Source organism: Hypomesus transpacificus, chromosome 17 (assembly GCF_021917145.1).
Source record: "Hypomesus transpacificus isolate Combined female chromosome 17, fHypTra1, whole genome shotgun sequence".
Lineage (NCBI taxonomy): Eukaryota > Metazoa > Chordata > Actinopteri > Osmeriformes > Osmeridae > Hypomesus > Hypomesus transpacificus.
This window is the reverse complement of record NC_061076.1, coordinates 7,517,650-7,526,008: the sequence shown is the minus strand read 5'-3', so window position 1 is coordinate 7,526,008 and position 8,359 is coordinate 7,517,650.

Here is an 8,359-nt window from a genome sequence, read left to right as displayed (position 1 = left end):
AATCATCTAATATGATTTCACAGACACACGTTCACGTAAACACACACCATTTTCAATCAAGTCTTTTTTTTACCACATTGTTTACACACACACTGCCTCTCCTGCACACACATCATTTATGAGATTGATTAAATTGAATTAAAATTAGATCATGAAATAGTGCATTAAAATATCCCTCACACTTGCCAGGGCCGCCCAATTAGCGTGTATAGTTGAATCATTCTTCAACCATGAGGGCAGATCAATGCTATCGTTATTCTGATTTCCCCTCTCATCACGGCATATCTCTTACAGAAGAAAAGCATTCGCTCAATTGACTCACCTTTTACTTCCAAAATGGTGCAATGCTAAAACCCACTGACAGTAAAAGGCACAGTTCAGTATGTCCCACACATGCCCATACAGTGAACACACGTGCACATGGACACATGTATACCAGATACACATGCACTGTGTATAATGGGCAACTAATCTAGTCTTTGCTGTACTCACTGGGGGCTCATGGTTCATGTAAGTGGCTACTACATCCTGCAATCTTGAAATACTCACACGCGTGCGCACACACACAGCGTCACTTCCACAATGCTCATGAAAATCTGATGTTCTGGTGTGCTATGATGACTCAAATCCGAGTCTACGGGAATAGTGGTTATGAAAGCTCTCCTCTATTTTTTTTTGCTAGCTGGCCCCACACCATCCTTATCTCTCCCCTCTTTGCCATCCCCTACCCTAATTCTCCGTTTTTCCTACCACGTGAGGAGCCGGGCTGAGACTGCACATGCTGACATCAGCAACCAGCAGTGCCGCGCTACACACCACCTGCCTCGCCTCCTCCTCTCTCTCTCTCTCTCTCTCTCTCTCTCTCTGTCTCTCTCTTAAGAACATGTAACAGGCTGGTCACAGTCAAGCGTGACATCTAATAGCATTGGCAATAATGTTGAGGCCAGTAGTGATAATTTACAGTACTCCTATAGGCCTAGCCATTATGCATTACATTTATGGCAGCATAGGCCTTTTTAACCTATATGATCTTTATGTAAACTACCTCCAAAGTTTCACATATTCTCCACAATAACACACCAAAATGAATCCTCACTGCCTTCCATTAAAATATTGAAATGACTAAGCTAATTCCAGAAATGTCGTTGAAAAGGTATCCTATATTGCCTTTCCTATCACAGTGCCAACCAAATTATCACTTAGGGACAAGCTTTCATGGGGAGCCATCATTTTAACAGCTAACAACTAAACAGGCCTACCTTTATTTCTTGATTTTTTTACAGTGGTGACATGTAAAAAGGTAAAAGGATATGGCCATTCGGTGATCTTTTTGGCGTATTTTCTCACGAAATTGTCCTCGCTGAATATGAAAAGCGAGCGGTTGACAGTGAAGCAGTTCTGGCGCACTGGGATAGGGTTGTACAGGGCCATAGTCCGGGCTCTCTGCGCCATAGACTGTTTGTACATCCTTTGGCCTCCGGGCCCTCCGGGAGCTCCGGGGGCTCCATGTCCATGTCCATGAGGGCCGCCCTGTCTGCTGCCACCGCGGCCCCCTGCGCCGGGCCCTCCACCATACCTGGACGGCACCTCGTCTCGCATTCTCTGGACACCAAATGCCAATCTTTACAAAGCAGCGGAAAAGGAGGCGAATGCTCAGCGCAACCACACAACATTACATCCCATCTGCCTGAGGACTTTTCATATGCACAACTGTTTCCTAAATCTTCAACATCTGCATGGAGAAAGCGATGCGGCCTTTAAATTAGAAAATGAAGACGCCCATGTATCGGCTTCTTCGCTGTGCTTCGGGTTTAATGACCAAGTGCGGTGTGGAAAAAATTAAACGTGCGGTTGCCTGGCAGGCTGTAATTCACAGAGCACAGGCTTTTAGAATGTCTCTCTATTGCGTTTTAATGTCCACAAAATTAGCAACAAAGCCAATATCACATTGGGCACATTCCAGAATGAGTTCAAATGAATGGTTTATGTTCTCCATGACTCCCCTGTCTTTATCATCTCCAGTGCGCGTGATAGCCCTGTCCGAAGGCTCTTGTGCTTTTCTTGACGATTCAATTCTGTCATGTTAAACTGTCATGACTTCTGCATTGCCAGCAACACTCAAAAGTGTAGGCCGAAATAAATCAAGCAGACAAACTAAATAATAATAATAATCAAATCAAATCTACCACGATTAACAGGACATGTTGGTGGTAGTTGCCGATTTACGTTTCCAAGACTAAAAAGGCAGAAGAGAGGGGAAAAAACCCTATATTATTTATTTATTTAGTAACATCCGCAATGTTTGGTACAGTGTGGCTATAATCGGTCTCCCGCCACCTCACACTCGTTTTACATGCGCGCACTGACAACCGAGCATCTTGACACCAGAAAAAATTTGACATTTGTTGATGATCCTTATTTATAGTAAACCATCTTCGATACACACAGTCGTTGGTAATTCGTCCTCAAACGTCGGCGTTATGGTAATGGTAGAGTAATTCTCTCATACATTAGACGGTATTCCCCTTGCCACAATCATCATCTTCTTCCCTTCACCTGCACGGGCATCCATACGTGTTCTACGCCGAGGAGGGGGCATACGGACACGGAGTGCATCATCAAAGCCGAGTGGCGGACAGCCACCTCTCCCGTGTCTCACAGTCACTCATGTTCTTCTTCACCCGGTTGAGCACATTGTATAAAACCGTCAAAGTATCTCACCATCCCCGCCCCGCAGAGTGTTTCGCTCACTGAAAATTCCAGTGTCCTACCCGTCCTCTTTCTCTCCTTCGACAAGTGCGCTCCTCGGCCTCGTCTCTCCCAGTCCAGCGGCCCCTAGGGGAGGAAAGGGGAGGAAGATGGATGCATAGATGGATGAAGAGGGAAATATTCAGATTTTCAGAATTCAGCCAGTGTGAGATATCAAAAAGCGCGTTGAATGATAATTTGCCTCTTGTCGCCCAGCATTTGTTTTACTCTGTCGGTTAATGGGCTAGTGATCAATTCAGCGTTCAAGGATGAAACCACTGCCGTGCTAAAATGTGCGCGAGGCTAGCCGCTGCAGCACATGACGCACGCAGCCCCCACTCATACACTCACACCCCGTCCAACTTCCAGACGCATGCATAGCATCCTTCTGTGAGCCCTGCCCAGTAGAGGATAGCTCTACATGTAAGATGTAATAAAGCATGTACAATAAAGGGTACAATGTGTTTTGTAAACGATTTGAAGTATTTGCTTGTCAGGGCCAGGTGTTCTGCTGTGTATGCTCGCGCATGTGTGTGTTTAGGCGATATGGGGGGGGGGGGGCAGATGTAACTTGCGCGGGGATACAGCTGCACCCCCTGGCGTGAGAGCGAGTGCGCATGCATGTGCGCGTATCCCAGGGGAGATGTGCGGCAGCCTGTTTGTGAGTCGGGGAGAGAGAGACATGGAGAGACAGAGAGAAATAGAAAGAGAGAGAGAGAGAGACAGAGACAGAGACAGAGATAGAGAGAGAGAGAGAGAGAGAGAGAGAGAGAGAGAGAGAGAGAGAGAGAGAGAGAGAGAGAGAGAGAGAGAGAGAGAGAGAGAGAGAGAGAGAGAGAGAGAGAGAGAGAGGGGGGGGGGGGGAGAGAGAGAATCCGCGACAGGCTATTCTTAGCCGCAGACATTTGGAAATTAATGGACAGAGCTCTCCCTTCCTCACTCCACCCAAGACAACTCATTTTCCTCCGTCTTTTCCATCCGTGCACGGTATGTGCTGCCGTTACTTTGAAGGTGCCGGTAATGTCCTCATTGATTGCTGCAGACTATGTATGGCATTTGGACAGGCTAAAAACAATGCTTCCATGCTATGCCACGCTGAAGGATGTGGTCAGGTGTTGAGAAGCAGCCTTGTCGGCAATTTTGCCCTACTCTTAATCTATTATGTGATTAATTGATTAGTGCCCGAAATAGAAGTCTCACTGGATGGGAAATGATCAAGCGGACAAGGACTTCAGGGCACCCGGCAAATTACTCCAAATGTGAAGACATCTAAGCAGTCAACAAAACATAGTACTGATGTGAGAAGATCAATAGCGGTGCGACCTTAACCGATACTTTACTGCATTCGATTTCATGAGAAATGGGTCGTGGACATATCAATGTCCTTTTTATATGTGCTTCCGGCTCTTAGAAAGATCCGTCCTCACAGACAGGACATGCAAACAATTATGCTTTCCCATGAACTTGACCTCTCTCCGACAAAAAATCAATCGACAAATGGCAATCCCTGTGGCAATTGCGATAAATATTTTTGTCAAGATGGCAGACGGCTGTCTCATACATTTGCACCTGACTAAATTGAAGCAAATGTCGATTTTTTTCAGATCATAAAACATTGTATAGTGGCCATGGGAACATGAACTGAAGCAGTCGTAAAGCGGTTCTCAATTTTTGCACCATAGACGTTTCAGTACCATGGACAGCTCACTTGATTCAACTCAGTACACATCACAGAAACCAATACTTTTCTAAGATATACATTATTTGACGTGTCTAATGGTTACAGATCTGACTTAAATTCCAATTGAATTTCAACATTGCATAGTAAAGCAACAGTACCAGCTTGCTTTACACAATATTTTAAGTATGGACACAAAGTAGGCCTATAGCTGAGTTTCATTCACTCTTTAAGCTCTATAACTCACTTACCTAAGTTAACTTATATGCATAACCCTGATATTGATTGAGAATCTGGGTCCTAGGTCATATAAACATAAAATCCTACAGCTTTCTGATTTCCTCTCAGGCACTCAAACTAGTTTCTGACTGACTGAGACTAATGCCATGTTACAAGTGACCCTGTGCCCACTGTTGGCCACAACCATGTACGAGAGGTCTGATGCTTCAGCGTTGAGCAAATGACACCCACACAGGCTCAAGGCCTATTGGAGCATTAAACTCTCTCTTCTCTCGTATCAGCAGAGGAGCCTGTGCTAGGGTGAGGGTCAGAGGGATCTGGCCAGTGCTCGCATGCCTGGGCTGGCCACTCATTTGCTCTTCTTGGTAAACGAGAGCTGCATCGTGTCAGCTGGGATAGATGACCACCGCCTGATGCTGAACACTGCATGCTCTCGAGCAGATGTGTTTGCTATCAAGACAACGGAATGATCTGGTATGTGTCCTCATCCACCACCTCAATTTACCTGACAAACTCATTTTTAAGTCGGTGAGATACAGCATGGGTCTGTCTTGCACGGAGTTCTCGCCCCTCAACCCAAAACTAGGACAAGAATGGTCCCTTTTGACAAATCCTAACAAAAGCTAATGGGTTTTGAGTTTGTGTGTATGTTGTGCATGTAGTACGTAGTACATGTAGAGTGTGTTTGTGTGTGTGTATGTATGTGTGCATTCCAAGGTGTGATGATCTGTGAAATTATCTCTTGCCCTTCAGACTTAGAGCCCTAGAGGAGGAGCAGAAGCCTTCTGTCCAAGCAGCATGGAGCAAAGCCCTAAGCTGGAGAAACACTGGCTCATCAAGCACTGACACCCAAAATAAAAGCTATTGCAGACAACCCATTTAGTCCGTTCTGTTCCTCTGCCTCTATTATATATATATATATAATTATGTATATATATATATATATATTTTTTTTTAGTCATTTGGCAGACGCTCTTATCCAGAGCGACTTACACTAAGTACAGGGACATTCCCCCCGAGGCAAGTAGGGTGAAGTGCCTTGCCCAAGGACACAACATCATGTGGCACTGCGGGGAATCGATCCGGCAACCTCCTGATTACTAGCCCGACTCCCTCACCGCTCAGCCATCTGACTATATATATATATATATATATATATAATATACTGTAGACTGTATACTGTATGGAGGTATATATGGATTTGTATGTGTGAAGCCCTTGCACACTGGTGTAAGCCGCTGATACCCAGTGTGAGTTCACCACATAACCCAGCAGGAAACCCTGTCTCTCACCTCTCATCAAACACAACATGTATGCTCTACTCTGACCTCGTTAGTGTTCCACCAGTGGAACATCCCATCTAGGCTGGTGCACTTTAGCATGTGGGCATGTCATAGGAACATCATAAAGTGGCATGCCATCCAAGCTAACTGGCTATTGAGCATGTCTGAGACGTAAGATTATAAGTATGGGGGAAAACAACACACCTGACCAATACAGTTTTTAAAGCACCTTCAGTACTGTGGGGACTACATGGACTTCACACCTACAAATGATCCAACTGTGGGCTCAGTTATGCCTGTTTCAGAGGTTTACAACATGGTGATTAACCATATACTTATTGTAGTCATATAATATAATAGTAATATCTTGGACTGAAAAGGGGAGAGACGGGTTGGGTCTCTATCTCCTTTTTAAGAGCCTCTGAAAGTGTGGCTGCATCGGCTGGCTTGCAGCAAGGGGCCTAAAAGGAGTGCCGTGACTCAATGATTCATAAGGCTGAATAATTCAATGGTTAGATGCATGTAGTGCGCAGCGCCCCTGGTGAACCCTGCTTCTCTCAAACTCACTGCAGATCCTCCCTCCAGTGGACTGGGCCACAGGCTTCCATACTGACAAGCTTCCATCGTTGTTTAAGGCACCTTGCCAGTTTCCCTTCATGTAAAGTCACATTGTCAAGACGTGAGATGTCATGTGCTGGGAGGGACACAATGGGCCAGTTTGGGTCATGTTGTTGTTCGCTCATTTATTTTTTTCCGAAAAACCCAGAAATCAGGTTTGGTTACCAGTATTTCAGTAATATATATATATATTGATGTAAGGCGCCTTCTGTATTGCAACCTACTTACGTAATCACAGTAATCACATCACTTAATTAGCTGCAAGGACCGCAGGCCACATTGACCAGTGACAGCGCACAGATTGAGAAGAACTTTGAACTGCATGCAACGACTGAGCCCTGGGAAATAGAATTAGACCCAAATACTCATTGTGAATGGATGGATGGAGGGCTGAGGGGCAGCAACATGGCAGCCAGATCTGGAATAACATTTTGCATCGGGGAAATTACAGTATGTATGCGTGGTATGTGTGTGTAAGTAATGGGGTATCGGTTGTGTTTATATAGCATTTTATGTGCGTTTAGACAGCATTTAATGGGTGTTATGAATGGGTATACTAGGTTGATAGGGGGTTTATCCATGACGAGCTTTCACAGCAAGCACATAGAATGAGGTCTACTAATCTGCTTGTGTGTGCGTGCTGGTGTGTCTCTAGTGTGTGTTTGTGTGTGTGTGTGTGTTTGTACAAAACAGTGCCCTGTGCCTGTCTAGGCATTGATGCAGTACACAGGCAGCAAGAGTGATGCTGATGTAAGCACAATGCATTTTTAAACAGCTGAAATTATCAACCCGCCCATAAGTAGGGTAGATCTTGTACCACCGCATTCCTCTCTCTTCAGAGGCTATGTAAGCTACCTTCATCAAATAGATGACCTCATAACGACTGATGCAAACAAACAGGAGCTTTCCTTATATTGATGTAGCATTAGATGCAAGGCTGTTTTTCACAATCTTATATTATATTTTCCTATGGAATTATACATACACAAAATGCTCAGTCAGACTACAGTCTACATCTACTTCCACAGAGAACGGGACGCCAGCAGTCTGGCACTGAGAGAGAGGAGACATGAAAGGGAAGCAGGAATCTGTGGTGTAAGTAGGCCAACCACTTTACTGGAGAGGCTGGTGACGGTGAAGTCACCAGAATGTTCTCAGCACTCCCTCCTCCCCCTCCTCCATTCTTCTTCCATATTGAGCAAAAGCGACATTTAGCAAAAGACGTTTCGTTTTTCATAGATATAGCCAGTGCTCTTTAATTTCCATTGAGGTGTGTGTTTTGGTGTTTTTTTATGTGATGTGTGACAAAGGCTGGATATAATCTGTGCATCTGGATAACACAGTGGCCTAAGAAATGTATTGGCTTTGGTGGTACAGTAGTTCCATTCTTTTATCATTATTCAAATTTGTTTAACATTTTTATAAATGCCTGCTTTGCCTCCCAGGGGATCGACAACCAACGTGAAATTGCAAAGAAAAACAAATGAGAAAAATGGGTTAATAATGTCTTCAATCAATGAGATTGTGCCTGTCGCCTCGTCAGCATTCTGATGCAATACCCACTTCCTGCACGTGCTCGGCTGTTTCACCTGGGGAAGTCCATCACCATGATTTTGTTGAGAAAAAAAACTGTTATAGGAGGGCTGAGATTAGGCTGAACTAATGAGACTGCTATGGAGACCAAGTGGTGAGGGGGGCATGTACCCCAGTCAATCAGGTATTGGGTAAAATGTCTATCTCTCTCCATCTTAGCCTCTCTCACCCCGCCCACCCCCCCCACCCCCATCCAACC